A 16,355-nucleotide genomic window follows, 5' to 3' on the forward strand; every position below is an offset into this window, starting at 1 on the left:
TGTAGTTCTACCAAAAGTATCTTTGTAAATTAATTTATCTGGGGCTAAGGCATTCTCAGTTGTTTATATAAATACATATTTTTCCAACACAGTGTCACTCAATAGGGTCCAGCTATTATTTCTTTGAGTGCAGTAAAAAAGTGGTATGTTAGTTTATATAAAATTAATACCTCTAGGGTGGGATTAATATTGTCACTTACATGAACTTGCAGTGAGCCAGCATGTTATTAGAATATTTGTACCTTTTTCTTTTGAAAGTATAGCTCTCTATGGTGATGAGCACCTCATTTTGATTCTGGAAGCAAACTTTCCATAAATGCCTTCCTTAACAACGTCCCATGCATTTAGGCTGAGCATTACCTCTGAGATTTTGCTTCAGATTTTACTGTTGTAAAGCTGGGGGTCCAAATTTGTCTTTTTTTTTTACTTAAATCAGAATATTCTAGGATCTTTATTATAGTCTTTGCTTTTGTTGGTCTGGGTCTTCAGTCCACCCTTGTTTTTTGTTTTTAGCTACTGTCACGTTGACCCCTGACTCATGGCAACCCCACGTACAGCAGAATGAAATTCCGCCTGGTCCTGAGCCATCCCCATGCCTGGCCCTGAGCCATCCCTGTGACTGGTTGCTTATCAGACCCCTGTGATCCAAAGGGCTTTCATGGCCTGATTTTTGGAAGTAGATCACCAGGCCTTTCTTCCTGGTCTCTCTTAGTCTGGAAGCTCTGCTGAAACCTGTTTAGTGTCATAGTGTACACAAGCCTCAGCTGATGGATGGGTGGTCGCTGTGCTTATCGTGCGTTGGCCAGGAATCAAACCCACTTCTCCTGCATGGAAGGCAAGAACTCTCCCACCGAACAGCTGTTGTCCACCGTTGTTGTTGTTGGGTGTCACTGAGTTGGTCCCGCCTCATAGCAACCCTGTGGACAACAGAGCGAAACACTGCCCAGTCCTGTGCTGTTCTCACAGTTGTTAGGTTTGAGCCCATTGTTGCAGCCACTGTGTCCTTCCATTTGGTTGAGGGTCTTCACCTTTGTCACTGACTCTCTACTTTACCAAGCATACTGTCCTTCTCCAGGGACTGGTCCCTCCTGATAACATGCCCAAAGTCTGTGAGACACAGTCTCTTCATCCTTGCTTCTAAGGGGCCATCTGCCTGTACTCGTTCTAAGACAGATTTGCTCACAGTTCTGGCAGTCCATGATATTTCCAGTATTTTCTACCTTTGTTGTTGTTGTTGATATGTGCCGTAGAGTCGGCCCAGACTCATAGCGACCCCTCCTTGGGTTTCCAAGGCAGTATCACTACAGAAGTAGATTGCCCAACCTTCCTTCCGAGGAGTGGCTGGTGGGTTTGAACTGCCAGCCTTCTGGTTAGCAGTCAAGTACCTTAGGCACTACACTACCAGAGCTCCACACTACTATTGTGACATTCAACTATAAATTTAAATATTTTTGCTTATTTAGCAGACTCTACCAATGGTTTTTCAGGCAGCATTTATTGTTTACCATGTTCATAGGTACTGAGTAGGTACAAGTAAAGAAACAGAGCAAGTCAGCATCCTTGGCCTCAAGTGTTTACACTCTGCTGAGGATAGAGACTTGTCAATCTTATAATAAAGACTGAGGAATGTAGAAGTGTGCAGAGGAGGGTGTGTATCTAAACTAGAGTAGAGAATCAAGGAGAGTTCCAGGTTTCAGAGGAAATGCAAGAATTGCCTCCATGAGGGAAGAATAGTGGTGACAAGGGCACACTTAGCCAAAGGTCCACCGTGTCGGAAGGTGTATTTCATGTACATTTCATAAATATTTCACACTCTTGAATCATGGGTAATGTAGCTGTCCGTTAATTGTTAGTTCCTCAGTCGTTTGTTGTGGTTGCCGTGAGGTGCTGTTGAGTTGGCCCCGACTCAGCTTCATGTTTGACAGAGTGAAACATGGCCTGTCCTGTGCCGTCGCCATGGTCTTTGATGCGTTTGAGCCCGTTGCCGTGGCTACGGTGTCACTCCATTTCTCTGACAGTTTCCCTCATGTTCACTGATCCTCCACCTTCAGCCACTAGTCAGTACTGAAGATCAAAATGCACCAGACTGTGGTCAGTGATGTTAGAAGTCAGCACAATGGTTGGAGGGGAGTGACGGAAAGGGGAAGCAAAGGAGCTTTCAGGGTGCCAATAAGTCTGCTTCTTGATCTTGCTTTGGGGCTAGTGATGAAATTTCATCACGCGGCACGCTGATGACTCTTGTGCTTTTCTCTGTTTATAGTTCAGTAACACTTTTTTTTTTTTTTTTTTTAATATTCATTGTGCTTTGGGTGAAAGTTTACAGAGCAAATTCGTTTCCCATACAGCAGTTCATACACATTTTGTCTCATGACATTGACTGCAGTTTCCAATGTAACAGCTCTCTTCCCACTTCTTCCCTGTAGTTACCTCTTCCCTGTGTCCTTCCCTCCCATGCACTCCCATCCCCTGAGCTGTCTCCCTGTACAAACACTGCCCTTCTGGTTTCCCGTGATTGATATTTATTGTTTCCCATGATTGATACTTATTTCTTATTGCTCCAAGGAATGTATCTACCTCGTGTAAATGTTCACCCCTATCTACCTCATGTAAATGTTCATCCCATATGCCTGTCTGTTGTTTGGCTGGAAGCCACAGGAGTGAGTTCAGTTCCAGACCTGAAGGGTCATAGTCTTGAGGGTTTCACCAGGCTCTATCAGACCAGCAAACCTGGTCTTTTTTCTCATGATTTTGAGTTTTGTTCCACCACTCTACCCAGGATCTCCTGCACCAATCCCTTCCAAGTGGTTGACGCTGGTAGCTGGGCACCATCTAGTTCTGGCCTCATATGGTCTTATGGCCATGCTTCAGTAACAGGTTTTTAAAACAAAATTCCCTTCAAGACAGAAAGACATGCTTATGTTTCAGATAAGCATGATACAGTGACTGTAAATGCAGTTAAACACAAAAAGGATTATGAATGCTGTTTTGAAAATGCTTGATACGGTTCTTCAATGATAAGGAGAGATATTTAATGTTAGTTTAGTTTAATTTACTAATTTCTGGTTTATGGCTGTTGCTTTCTGTGTTTGGCTGAAGAAATTGTTCTCTGTCTTTTGATTCTGAAAATGTTCCCCTATGTTTTCTTTGAAAAGCTTCATAGTTGTAGCTTTGCTTTTGGGTCTATGGTGTCTCTCAATGAATTTAGCAGCAGAGAGGTAGAAGTCTTCTCCCTCATTTGAATATATAGTTGTTGCAATTTCATTTATTTAAAAAATGGTATTGTGGTAAAATATATTTAACAAAGATTTTGCCCTGTCAGCCATTTTTAAGTGTACAGTTCAGTGACATTAATTACGCTCAACATGTTACGTACACATCAGCATTCCCTGTTTCCAGAAGTTTCTCATTGGACCAAACAGTGCACTCCTGAAGCACTGCCTCCCCCCGCCTTCTCTGCATCAGCCCTGGGAAGCACTAGCAGGCGCTTATCTCCCTGATCTGCCTCTTCTGGACGTCGCGTGTGAGTGGGTCACACAGTATTTTCCCTTTCGTGTCTCATTTATTTCACTCAGCATAGTGTTTCAAGGTTCATTCATGTTGTAACAAGTATTGGAACTTTATTTCTTTTTATGCCTGAATAATACTCCATTGTATGGATAGAACACATCTTCTTTATCCATTCATTTGTTGATGGACATTTGGATTATTTCCACCTGTTGGCTAGTGTAAATAGTGCTGCAGTAAACACAGGCCTACAAGTATCTGAGTTCCTGCTTTCAATTTTTTGGGGTTGAATTCCAGCCGGGTGTGGAATTGCTGGGTCACGTGGTAGTTCCATGTTTAAAATTTTGAGGAACTGCCAAAATGTTTTCTGCAGTGGTTGCACCCTTTTACATTCCCCTCAGCAATGGATGAGGGTTCCAGTTTCTCCAACTCCTCACTAATGCTTGTTTTCCATTTTTTTTATATTGATTATCCCAGTGGTTTTGATTGACATTTCCCTAATGACTAATTACACTGGGCATCTTTTCATGTACTTGTTGACCATTTTTTTTTTTTAGAAATATCTGTTCAAGTCCTTTGCCAATTGGGTTGTTTGTCTTTTGATGCTGAGTTATAATAGTTCCTTATGTACTTTGGATATTAAACATTTATCAGACAAACAGTTACCGAATATCTTCCCTCATGCCACCAGTTATCTTTTCTCATCCTTGATAAAGTCCTTTGATGTATCAGAGTTTTTCATTTTCATCAAGTCCAGTTTTTTCAGGTTTTTCTTTTGTTGCTCCTGGTTCTTGAAGCTTTAACCCTATGTTTTTTTCTAAGAGTTTTATGGTTTTCCTTATAATATTTAGATCATTGATCCATTTTGAGTTAATTTGTGTAGAGATGTAAAGTAGGGGTCCAACCTCATTCTTTTGCATGTGGAGATCCAGTTGTATCAGAACTGTTTATTGAAGAGACTATTTTTTCTCCATTGAGTGGACTTGGCGTCCTTGTTGTAAAATGGTTGACCATAGATGTATGGCTTTTGGACTTTCATAGGTTTCTGGACTCTCAATTGTATTGCTTTAGTCTACATACCTATCCTTAAACCAGTACCATACTGTTTGGATGAAAGTAGATTTATAGTATGGCTTGAAATTGGGAAGGTTGAAACCTCCTACTCTGTTCTCTTAAGATTGTTTTGTCTATTGGAGCCCGTTGCAATTCCATATGAATTTGAGGATCTTTTTTCCATTGCCACAAAAAAAGACCTGTTGGCATTTTGATAGGAGTTGAATATGTAAATTGCTTTGGAGGTAATATTGCCATAGCAATATTAAGTCCTTAACAATATTGTCTTCCAATTCATGAACATGGGATGTCTTTTCATTTGTTTAAGTCCTGTGTAATTTCTTTCAGCAGCGTTTTATGGTTTTAATTGTACAAATCTTTCGCATCCCTGGTTAAGTTTTATTACTAGGTGTCTTTGTTTGTTTGTTTTGGTTCTTTTTAGATGTTGTAAATAGAATTACTTTCTTAATTTCCTTTTCACTTTGTTCCTTTCTGTTGAGTAGAAACACAACTAATTTTTGTGTGTTAACCTTGTACCCTGCCACTTTGCTGAGGTCATTGATTCACTCTTGTGGCATTCTTGTGGATTCTTTTGGATTTTTTCTCTATAAGATCATGTCATCTGTGAATAGAGATACTTTTTGTTGTTCTGATTTGGATGATTTGTCTTTCCACCCTTCCTTCATTTCTCCCTCCCTCCTTCCTTCTTTTCTAATTATTCTAACCAGAGCTTCTAATACAGTGTTGAACAGTAGTGAGGAAAGTAAGCATCCTTATTTTGTTGCCAATCTTAAGACACGGAATGTTTTCTAGTTTTCTCCATTGAATATTAATCCATTTAGATCCTTCCTGTGGGTTTTTTATATATGTTCTTTATCATGTTGAGGAGTTTCTCTTCTACTTAAGTTTGCTGAGTGTTTTTTATTACGAAAGGATGTTGGGATTTGTTGAATGCATTTTCTGCATCAATTGAGATAATCATGTGATTCTTAATTCTAAAATGTGATGTATGACATGAATTGATTTTCTTGGGTTGAACTACCCTTGCATTCCTGGGATAAATCGCACTTGTTTATGATGTATAATTCTTACAGTTTGCTGTTGGATTGTATTTGTTACTATTTTGTGAGGGTTCTTACATCTATAATCATAACATATGTTGACCTGTAGTTTTCTTTTCTTGCAGTGTCTTTATCTGTCTTTTGGTATCAGGATAATGCTAGCCTCATGGAATGAATTAGAAAGTGTTACCTTCTCTTCTGTTTTTTTTTTTTTTTTTTGGAAGAGTTTGAGAAAGATTGTTGTTAATTCTTTTTAAGTGTTTGGTAGAACTGCCCAGTAAAGTTATCTAGTCCTAGACTTTCCTTAATTGGAATGTTTTAATTACTGATTCATTGTCTTCACTTATCATAGGTCAGTTGGTAATTTTTATTTCTTCTTGAGTCAGTTTTGGTAGTGTGTTGTTTCTAGTAATTTGTCTATTTAATCTAAATTACCTAATTTGTTGGTGGGAGCTCTAGTGACATAATGCCTAAGGCAGTTGACTGCTAACCAGAGGGCTGGTGGTTCAAACCCACCAGCCACTCCTCAGAAGGAAGGTTGGGCAATCTACTTCCCTAGTGATACTGCCTCGGAAACCCAAGGAGGGGTCTCTGTGAGTCAGATTCAACTCTGCAGCAGTGAGTAGTAATTTGTTGGTGAACATTTATTCATAGTATTTTCTTATAATCATTTTAATTTAGTTATACTGTCCCCACTGTCATTTCTAATTTTAGTTATTTGCATCTTGTACCTTTTTTTCCTTATGTCTAGCTGAAGGCTTGTTGATTTTATCAATCTTTCCAAAGAACTACGTTTTGGTTTCATTGATTCTGTTGTTTATTGTCTGTTTCATTTATTTCCAATCTACTTTTTCTTTTTTGTTTCCTTCTGTTAGCTTCGGGCTTGGTTTGCTCTTGGTTTTTCTTGTTCCTCATATTAGAAAGTTATTGATTTGAGATCTAGCTTCTACTTTTTTTTTTTTTTTTTAATGTAGGCATTTACTGCTATAAATTTCCCTCTGACAACTGCCTTCGCTGCATCCAGTAAGTATTGGTATGTCACACTTTCATTCATCTGTAAGTATTTTCTAATTTCCCTTGTGATTTAGTTTTCAGCCACTGATTGTTAAGTGTGTTGTTTAGTTTCCACATATTTGTAATATTTCCAGTTTTTCTTCTGGTATTGATTTCACAGTCTTACTCCATTGTGGTTAGAGATATTTTCAATTTTAAATTTATTGAGACTTGTTTGGTGACCTAACATGCGGCCTGTCATGGAAAATTATGCATTTGCATTGCAAATAATTTGCATACTTTTGTTCTTGGGAGGAGTATTCTGTGTTTATGTCTACTGGGTCAGGTTGGTTTGTAGTGTTGTTCAAATCTTCTATTTCCGTATTTACCTTTTGTCTAGATGTTTTTTCCATTATTGAAAGTTGTGTGTTAAAGTCTCCAAGTATTTTTGTAGGACTCTGTTTCTTATTTCAGTTTTGTCATTATTTTCTTCATCTGTTTTTACGCTGTGTTTTTAATGTGTGTAAAACCAAAAAAGCCAAATGCAGTGCCATGGAGTTGGATCCGACTCCTAGCAACCCTCCTTGGATTTCCAAGGTGGTATCACTATGGAAGTAGATTGCCCAGCCTTCCTTCTGAGGAGTGTCAGGTAGGTTTGAACTGCCAGCCTTCTGGTTAGCCGTCAAATGGCTTAGGCGGTATGCATTTATAATTGTTGTATTTCCTTTATGAATTGACCCTTTTAGCATTATTTTATGTCTGTTGTCTCTTGTAACATATTTTGACTTAAACTCTGTTTTTTCTGATTTAAAAATTGCCACCCCATCTTTGTTTTGATTACTATTTACATAGACTCTTTTTCTCTCTCAATCTATTTATGTCTTTGGATCTAAGGTGAGTCTTTTGTAGACAGCATGTAGTTGGAATTTTATTCTCTTATGCATTCATCCCATCCCTGCTTTTTGATTGGAGAGTTTAATCCATTTAGATCCTTCAGGAAGGAAGGACTTAATTTTGCCATTTTGCTGTTTGTTTCTGTGTCTGTCACACCTTATGCCCCTCATTTCCTACAGTGCTCCCTACTTCTTTGTTAGTGACCCATTTAAATTTTCTTCTTGTTTACTTCTATGTATGTTTCTTCAGTATTTTCTTCATGGTTGTGTTTTTTAAATCATGCGTTTTTTTTAAGTCTTGTAGGACACAAGCAGTGGAGTTACAAAACAAAGATACCATAAAACTAGGTTTTATACTTACCCATAAAAGTACTTTTAACAAGTCTCATTGTAGATCTCTTTGGTTTTACCCTGTTTCAAGTTTGTTGAGCTTCTTGGATGTGTAGGTTTGTGTCTCTTGGCCATTATTTCTCTAAATTCTTTCTGCTCCTTTCTCTGCGTCTTTTACCTCCTAAGACTCCTGTAATGCATATGCCTGTTTACTTCGTGGAATCTCTCAATCTTTTAGGTTCTGTCCTCTTTTCTTCATTCTTTGTTGGTTGATAATTTCAATTCTTGTACCTTCAAATTCATTGGTTATTTCTTCTGCAAGCTCTAATCTCCTGTTGAATTCATTGCCACTGAGTTTTTCATTTCCATTATTATTCTTTTCAATGCCAGTATTTCTCTTTAGTTCTTTTTAGTAATTTCTGCCCTTTATAAGTATTCTCGTTTTGTCCATGTATTGCTTTGATGATTCCCTTGAGTTCCCCCTGCTCTCCTTTAGCTCTGTTATCATACTGACTACTGTTATTTTAAGGTCTTTGACTGTTCAGTCCATTATGTGCAGTCTTCCAACAACAAGTTTCTTGCTTTATTTTCATTCCTTTTTCCAGGCCTCCTTTCCTGTTTCTTCCTGTGCATTGTCAATTTTTTGTTGAAGCCAGGACATTTGAATATGATAATGTGGTTATTCAGGAAATCAGATTCTTCCTTTCCCCAGGGTTGGCTGCTTTGTTTTTTGTTTTTGTTTTTAAATTGTTGAAGGCTATTTGTTGTTGTTATGTGCCGTCGAGTCGGCCCCGACTCATAGCGACCCCTCCTTGGGTTTCCGAGGCAGTATCACTACGGAAGTAGGATTGCCCAACCTTCCTTCCGAGGAGTGGCTGGTGGGTTTGAACCGCCAGCCTTCTGGTTAGCAGTCAAGTGCTTTAGCCACTATGCTACCAGAGCTCCTAGTTGTCTCTTTAGTTATCGCTTTCTCTTAACTGTGTTTTGCAGGCTGCCTTCCTGGACTTGTGTGGGCTCTGAAGTCTGTCTCTGTTCCTTAGCTTGTATTTAACTAGTTTTTCTTTTTTGACAAGGATGTTCTTGAATGCCAGGGTGCATCAAGAAAAACCTCTCGGTACTTTACCATTTAGCATGCTTGACCAGGCTCACATTGACCCTAGGGATCAGCCTTAGGTAAGACCTTCTTAGGTGATTTCAGAGCTTGTTCGTTGCCTTGGGCATCTGTGTGGCTTTCACAATTTCCCCATTACTAGGTTATTTTGAAAGGCTTTCCTTCCAGTCTTTAGGTCCCTATTGTCTGCCTTAATCACACTCTTTAGCCCCAGGTGGCTATAGCCAATTAAAGCCTTAGGTCATTTCCCATTGTGCTTTGCCTCTTACAGTGTGATGGACTAGACCAAGACAAGCACCTCTTTCAGGCGGCCCCAGACAGGTTAGGACAAACGCACAATAATTTGCAAATAAAGTCTGTTCTGTTCCCTCTAGAGCCGGAAACTCAGCCCCCTCCACGGGAGTGCAGGTCCCTGCTTTACACTGGTCAGGAGCCTACTGGGAGGGGATGCTCATATGTCACCTTTTCTTTATCCAGCATTCCCTTAGCCGCTGTAAGCAGTTGACTGCTTTCAGAGTTCTGGCAACACTGCTTCCTCCGTTGCTGATTGGTTTTCCTGGTGTTTAGTGGGGAGTGGAAGCATACAGGTGCTCACAGCCCAGCAGCACCTTTTGAAGCTCTCCCCTCATTGAGGCTGTCTAGGACCCTTATGAAAAAAATAAGTGACTAAGCGTAGATGTACTCGCTCTCCATTCTTTTCCATTGATCTCTGTGTCTGGATGCTAACTCTAGAATATCTGGATTATTGTTCCTTTACAATAAGCCTTGAATTAAGATGTATAACACACCTAAGGCTTCAAGCTTCATTCTTCTCTTAAGAGAGTGGTTTGGCTATTCTAGGTCCTTCACATTTTTGTAAAAATTTAGCATCAACTAATCAATTTCTGTTTTTTAAAATAACTGCTTGGATTATGATTTGGATTGCATTGGTTCAGGAAGAAATGATACCTTAATAATTTTGAAACTTCATTCTGGAAAGATATTTTCTACTTTGTAATTTTGCTCAGCAATGTTTTATAGTTTTGGTGTAGAGGTTTTGCACAGCTTTGGTTAGATTTATTCCTAAATACTTCTTGCCTTTTTGGCAGTATTGTAAATGAAATAGTTATTTTAAAATTTTTATTTTATGCTCTTGCATTCAAAAATAGAAATGGTTTCCATATAGCGACCTTGTATCCTTAGTCTTCCTTAACTTTATTAGTAGGGCTTTGGTGATCCCTTGGGATTTGCTACATTAATAATTACAAACTCTATGAATAGAGATAGGCTTATATCCTTCCATATGTATGCTTTTTCTTTCTTACTGTTTGCTTACTGCATTGGATGGGGTATTTCATATAATGGTGAATAACAGTAAGAGCGGGTGTCTTTGATTTGTTACCAATCTTGGAGGAAAGGCATTTTCAGTGATTCACTGTTAGTATAGTGCTCTGGGTTTTCATGGATGCCATTAATGATGTGTAGGAAGTGCCCTTCTAAATCTAGGATCTCTGGTGGCATAGTGCCTAAGGCCTTTGACTGCTAACCAGAAGGCTGGTGGTTCAAACCCATCAGCCCCTCCTCGGAAGGAAGGTTGGGCAATCTTCTTCCATGTGATATCGCCTCGGAAACCCAAGGAGGGGTCATTGTGAGTCGAGATCAACTTGATGGCAGTGAGTTTGGGTTTTTTTTTTTTTTTTTCCTAGTGATTCCATGTGACAGAATACAGCTGCCCCATGGGGTTTTTTAGGCTGTAATCATTATGGGAGAGATCACCAGGGCTTTTCTCGCACAGAATGACTGGTGGGGGTTCGAAATGGCAACCTTTTGGTTGGCAGCCGAGCATATAACAGTTTTGCCGCCAGGGCTTCCTTAGTGGATCATGGGCGCTCCAAAGAGATGGGTGAGGGAGGTAGAAGTACGGTTCTGGAGGCTGCTTTAAAGGGCACTTCAACTTTCAACTAAGAATTTCACCGTTTATTTTTATCAATTTGGAAGAGTTTGATTGAAGAAAAGGTTACAAAGCCTATAAAAAATTTTGAACTACTTTTGAAGTAATTTTTCTTAGCTTTAAAGTATTTTAACTCAACTATCATCATAGCTAAAGGAGCTCTGGTGGCGCAGTGCCTAAGGCATTTGACTGCTAAACCAGAAGGTTGGTGGTTCAAACCCCCCTGCTGCTCCAAGGAAAGAAAATGGGGCAATCGACTTCTGTGAAGATTTACTGCCTCGGAAACCCAACAAGGGTCACTATGAGTGAGAATCGACTCTATGGCACTGGGTTTGGTTTGGGTTTTAGTTACCAATATAGCTGTGACGTAAAGTTAGAAACTATTTGGCAGTGCTTTAAAATTAGAAATCATTGTTTTGAGAATATAAGAGGTTTTCTTACCTACTTTCTCACTCACCACTGTAAGTGGGCTTTATTGACAAGATTCAGTTTTAATATTCTTTACATTTTACTTATTTGTACACTAGTTTTTCAGATTGAATGTAATACTTTGTGTAACAGTTGGGATGAATTAAATTTATGGCGAATGATGTATTAAAACATTTGTATATTTAGCAGTGATCTTAGTACTCAGGAAAATTTTAAGAGTTTTTTTTCCAATATAATTGGGGAAATAGGTGGTTTCTGTGAAAGAACCTTTCCTTTGCAAAAATTTTTAACATAAAATTTCGAAAAGGTGAAAAGTGATTTCTAAAATCTTAACCAATAGGTCTGCCCCTGAGGTCAGCTCTGTATGGGGTCAGGCAATGCCAACAGTCTGTCCATCCGAGAAGAAAACTGTGGCGTGCTCCCAGGAGTCAGCACACTAGGCACGTAACGACAGGCATGCCGCAGAGAAGACTCCAGCCAGACTTCCTGGGCTCTTATCCAGGCTCTGCCACTTCCTTCTTACAGGACCTAGGACAAGTCATTTAGTTCCCTTGTGTTTCCATTTCCTCATTTGTAACCTGGGATTTGTAGTATCCTACAGGGTTATCATGTGGAGCTTAGAACACTTGTGAGCACATGACCAGCCCTTAATAAATGTCACCTACCACTACAGCCACCACATTAGTGTCATCTGCTTACTTTCCTTCTAGAGCTCTTCGGTGCTAACTGAAAGGCTGAGAGTTTGAGGCCACCCAGAGGGGCCGCAAAAGAAAAGCCTGGCATCTACTTCGAAAAAATCGACCATTGAAAACCCTACAGAGCACAGTTCTCCAACATACGTGGTGTCACCATGCCTAAGAGTTGACTTGACAACTACTGCCTTGGTTGGATTTCAGACATTTTATATCCCCTGAGACCTACCATGACATCTACCATAGTGCCCTGCATGCAGTAGGCTTTTAATAAGTGTTAGCCCTATTAAATACAGCATAGCTCTCTCGTCTTTTGAAAGTGCTCCCATATAAATATTTGCTTAGAGGCAATTCCCTCCTGAGAGTCTCAGTTTCATCTTCTAATCCCACAGTGAACATCCTTTTTTAACCGCAAAGTAACTTGTCTCCTGATAAACTTACTGCCGTCGAGTCAGATCTGACTCATAGAGACCCCTCCTTGAGTTCGTGAGGCGGTGTCACTGCAGAAGTAGATTGCCCAGTCTTCCTTCCGAGGAGTGGCTGGTGGGTTTGAACTGCCAGCCTTCTGGTGTAACTCTCCCATTATACTTCCAAAACAAAACAGAAAACCCACTGCAACTGAGTCCATTCCGACTCACAGCGACCCTGGAGGACAGATAGAAACTGCCCACAGGGTTCCCAAGGCTATCAGTCTTTACAGAAGCAAAGCCCAAACCACACCCACTGCTGTGGAGTTGATTTGACTCACAGCGCCCCTAGAGGACAGAGTGGAACTGTCCATAGAGTTTCCAAGGCTGTCAATCTTTATGGAAACTGCCACATCTTTTTCCTGTGGAGCAGCTCGTGGGTTCAAACCACCAGGTTAGCAGCTGAGCACTTAACCACTGTGTTACTAGGGCTCTTCCATTATACTTATTCAGTAGTAAAATCATTTCCTTGAAGACTTGTTTTCTGATAAGTCAGATGGAATAACTCACTAACATTTAGTTGATCCATCTCATAGTGACTCTTCCTTGGGTTTCTGAGGTGGTATTTCTATGGAAGTAGATTACCCAACCTTCCTTCCAAGGAGTAGCTGATGGGTTTGAACTGCCAGGCTTCTGGTTAGGAGTCAAATACCTTAGGCATTATGCCACCAGACCTCCCTGTTTTAAAGTAGTTGTTTTTAAAAAGTGAATTGGTTTTATGGTGAAAGCCAAAAGGTATCTTGTATGACGTCCTTCGGTGTGTGTGCATATTTTGTTTATTGGTGCATGTATTTATTCAGACATTCCCCAAATATTTCCCAAGTGCCTACCAGGTGCCAGGCAGCATACTAGGAGCTTAGTGATGCCTTGGTGAGGACCACACAGTGCCTGCCGCTGTGGTATTTACAACCTTGTACATATTGAATAACATCTGTGGCTCTGGATTGTAAAGCGCACTATTCCTCCAGGGTGTTGGATCTTAAGTTATTAGACCATAGTAGTTATGAGTACGGAGCCCTGGTGGTGCAGTGGTTAAGTGCTTGGCTGCTGCTGAGAAGTCATTGGTTCGAACCCATCAGTTGTCCATTAGGAGAAAGATTGGCAGTCTGCTTCTGTTGAGATTAAAAATAAAAAACAAAAAACAAACCTGTTGCCATTGGGTCTACTTTGACTCATGGTGACCCTATAGGACAGCATAGAAGTGCCCATTGTGTTACGAAGGCGGTGATCTTACGTGTTTTTGAATTTTTATTGTGATTTGGGTGGAAGTATACAGAGCATATTCATTTTCCATACAGCAGTTCATACACATTTTGTTTCATGACATTGACTGCAGTTCTTCCCAGTGTAACAGCTCTCTTCCCACTTCCTCCCAGTGGCTACCTTTTCCCTCTTTCCTGTGCCTTCCTGCCTCCTGAGCTGTCTCCCTGTGCAGATACTGCTTGTCTGTTCTCCCGTGGCTCTGAGGACCGTACCTACCTGATGTAAATGTTCACCCTGTATGCCTGTCTATTGTTTGGCGGGAAGCCAGAAGAGGGCTGTGATCTTTATGGAAAAAAGACTTCCATGCAAAGACACAGCGGTTTTAAGGGGATTAAATCATTTTTTTAAAGTCACATTTCTAGAAAGTGGTAGAATCAGGATTTAAAGTCCTTTAAAATTAACCCACTTACAAAATACAAAGCCAGTACTCATTACTAAGCCAAAGAAACCTAACCCATCGCATCAGGTGGATGACGACGCACAGTGACTCTAAGAGTAGAGCTGCCCCCAGGGTTTCCTAGGCTGTCATCTTCATAAAGGAACCCTGATGGCACGGTGGCTAAGCGCTCGGCCAGCTGTAATATGAAGCATATTTTGTAGGGTTAATTCATGATTAAGTGAGGTCATGTTTGTCATGTGCTTAACACTGTACTCAGCGCCTAGGAACGCTCAATAAAATGGTTGCTGATGGTTTCTTTTTTTAATACAGGAGCTAAATAAACCTCATCTTGGAGGGGAATTTGAGGAGACAGCTAAGAATAGTTTTATATGTAGGTTTCTAGTACTTGGAGAGAACTTTTGCCAAAGCTTTGGAGTTCATTTGCTTGTTTGTTTGGTGTGAGTTCTGCCCTGCCAGTTTCCAGAAAGGATTTGAAAGCGACGTCTCGCTTACAAGTGTGTTCCAGTGGTGAGGTAATGGAAGAAGTGCTGAACTGTGGAACCAAGTCGACCTAAGCATGATCCTGGGTGATCCCACAGGCTAGGTTTTCCCTATCCAGTTCCTGGCCCTGTGTATTACTAAGGAAATGGTCTTCAGGATTCTGAGGCTTGGTATGTCATCCCTAAAGTCTCCTAAGTTTGAAGAATGCATTCTAAAAACAGAGAGCTATAACCTGAAAGGAATTTCACCTTGCTCCTGAAGGAAGCAATCACCATCCCTTAAGTCGTCGTTAATGTGAATAACTTCATAGATCCTCCATTCATATCTCCTTTGTGGAAGTGCCCAGGTGGCCTTCAAGCTCAGCGTCATTCGTTCCAGACCCCTTGTATAATGGGAGCATTACACTTACACCAAGCCTTAGTTTGATGGTAGTTTTCTTACAAAAAGGACTGACGTCATAAGTTCTAAGACCTTGACTTTCTCCCATGGCTGTTAGGGATTTGGAGCACATTGGCAGCTGTATACAGCAGTTCATAGACATGTTTTGTCTGATAAAGACTTCGTATCAGGCGTCCTGAAAAGCTTTTTGCTGTGGTCCCTGTTTTGTGCTTGCGTGGCAGAAGTGGAGGTGCTTTGTAACTGGGTAGGTTGTCAGAGCCACTTTGGTTACTAGCTGTAGATAAATAAGGATAAAAAGAACATCCTTTTAGGAGATGAGGAAGGTCAAACCCCTGAAAATGTACACTGCTTGGACACTCCTGTCTCTGTAAGTTACTACTTAATGGTTTTATGAAAAAGATTAAGAAATTTTAATCAAGGTCACTGTGTAATTTAAATGCCTGAAAAATTCGATACAGTATCTCATCAAATTATAGGTCTTAGTTCTAATTTGAAAATGTGGTGTTGGTGAATGTTGTGTTTACCAGTGTTGAAATTGGCCTTTGATGTATTTTTTGAAAGGATTACAGACTATAGATTGCCATTCAGTTGTCACGTGGTGTCCATACACAGACAGGGTCACTCACATACATACTTTACTGAAGTAGCTTTCCCCACCTATTTTTCCTCCCGTTACAACGTGACACTGGTATGGGTACCTGAAGATTGTGCTGGTGCTTAGTAGATTTTTAAGATTGAAAGCCACTGGGTCTATATAGCTTTTCAGTTAAAAGGATACTAAATGGTGTGGTTTTTCAGTGTTACTTTTCTGGCAAAGATGTAACAGATCCCCCTTTGTTTTGCAGTTACTTCGAGAGCTTAAGCATCCAAACGTCATCTCTCTTCAGAAGGTGTTTCTGTCGCACGCTGATAGGAAAGTGTGGCTTTTGTTTGACTACGCTGAGCATGACCTCTGGGTAAGGTGAATGGCTGAAGACCCAAGCCCTTACTTTCAGTCAGAGACCAGAAAGAGTGACTCAAAACACCTAGGAGCTCGTCACACTCTGAGACACACATTTGGAAGTAACCAGAGAGAAGGTGGTGGACACATTATCAAGGCTAGAGTATTTTGCTTTGTTTTATTACATTTTGATCCTGTCACTTTGGGCTTTGTGATAGATAGGGAAGAAAACGATAGAATCTGAAGAATGTAAACTATTCGGTATTGTTTCATTGCTGTACGTTTTGAGAAAGTAAGACATTAACTGTGATAATTTATTTAGGTATAAAATTTTAAAACTTTTGATTTCCTGTTTCCCAGTGGAGTAAAGCAATGTAAAACGAGAAGTGGTATCATCATGTGAAGGGAGC

This window comes from Orycteropus afer, unplaced genomic scaffold, assembly GCF_000298275.1.
Source record: "Orycteropus afer afer isolate SDZICR_OR568_19922 unplaced genomic scaffold, OryAfe1.0 scaffold00092, whole genome shotgun sequence".
Taxonomy (NCBI): domain Eukaryota; kingdom Metazoa; phylum Chordata; class Mammalia; order Tubulidentata; family Orycteropodidae; genus Orycteropus; species Orycteropus afer.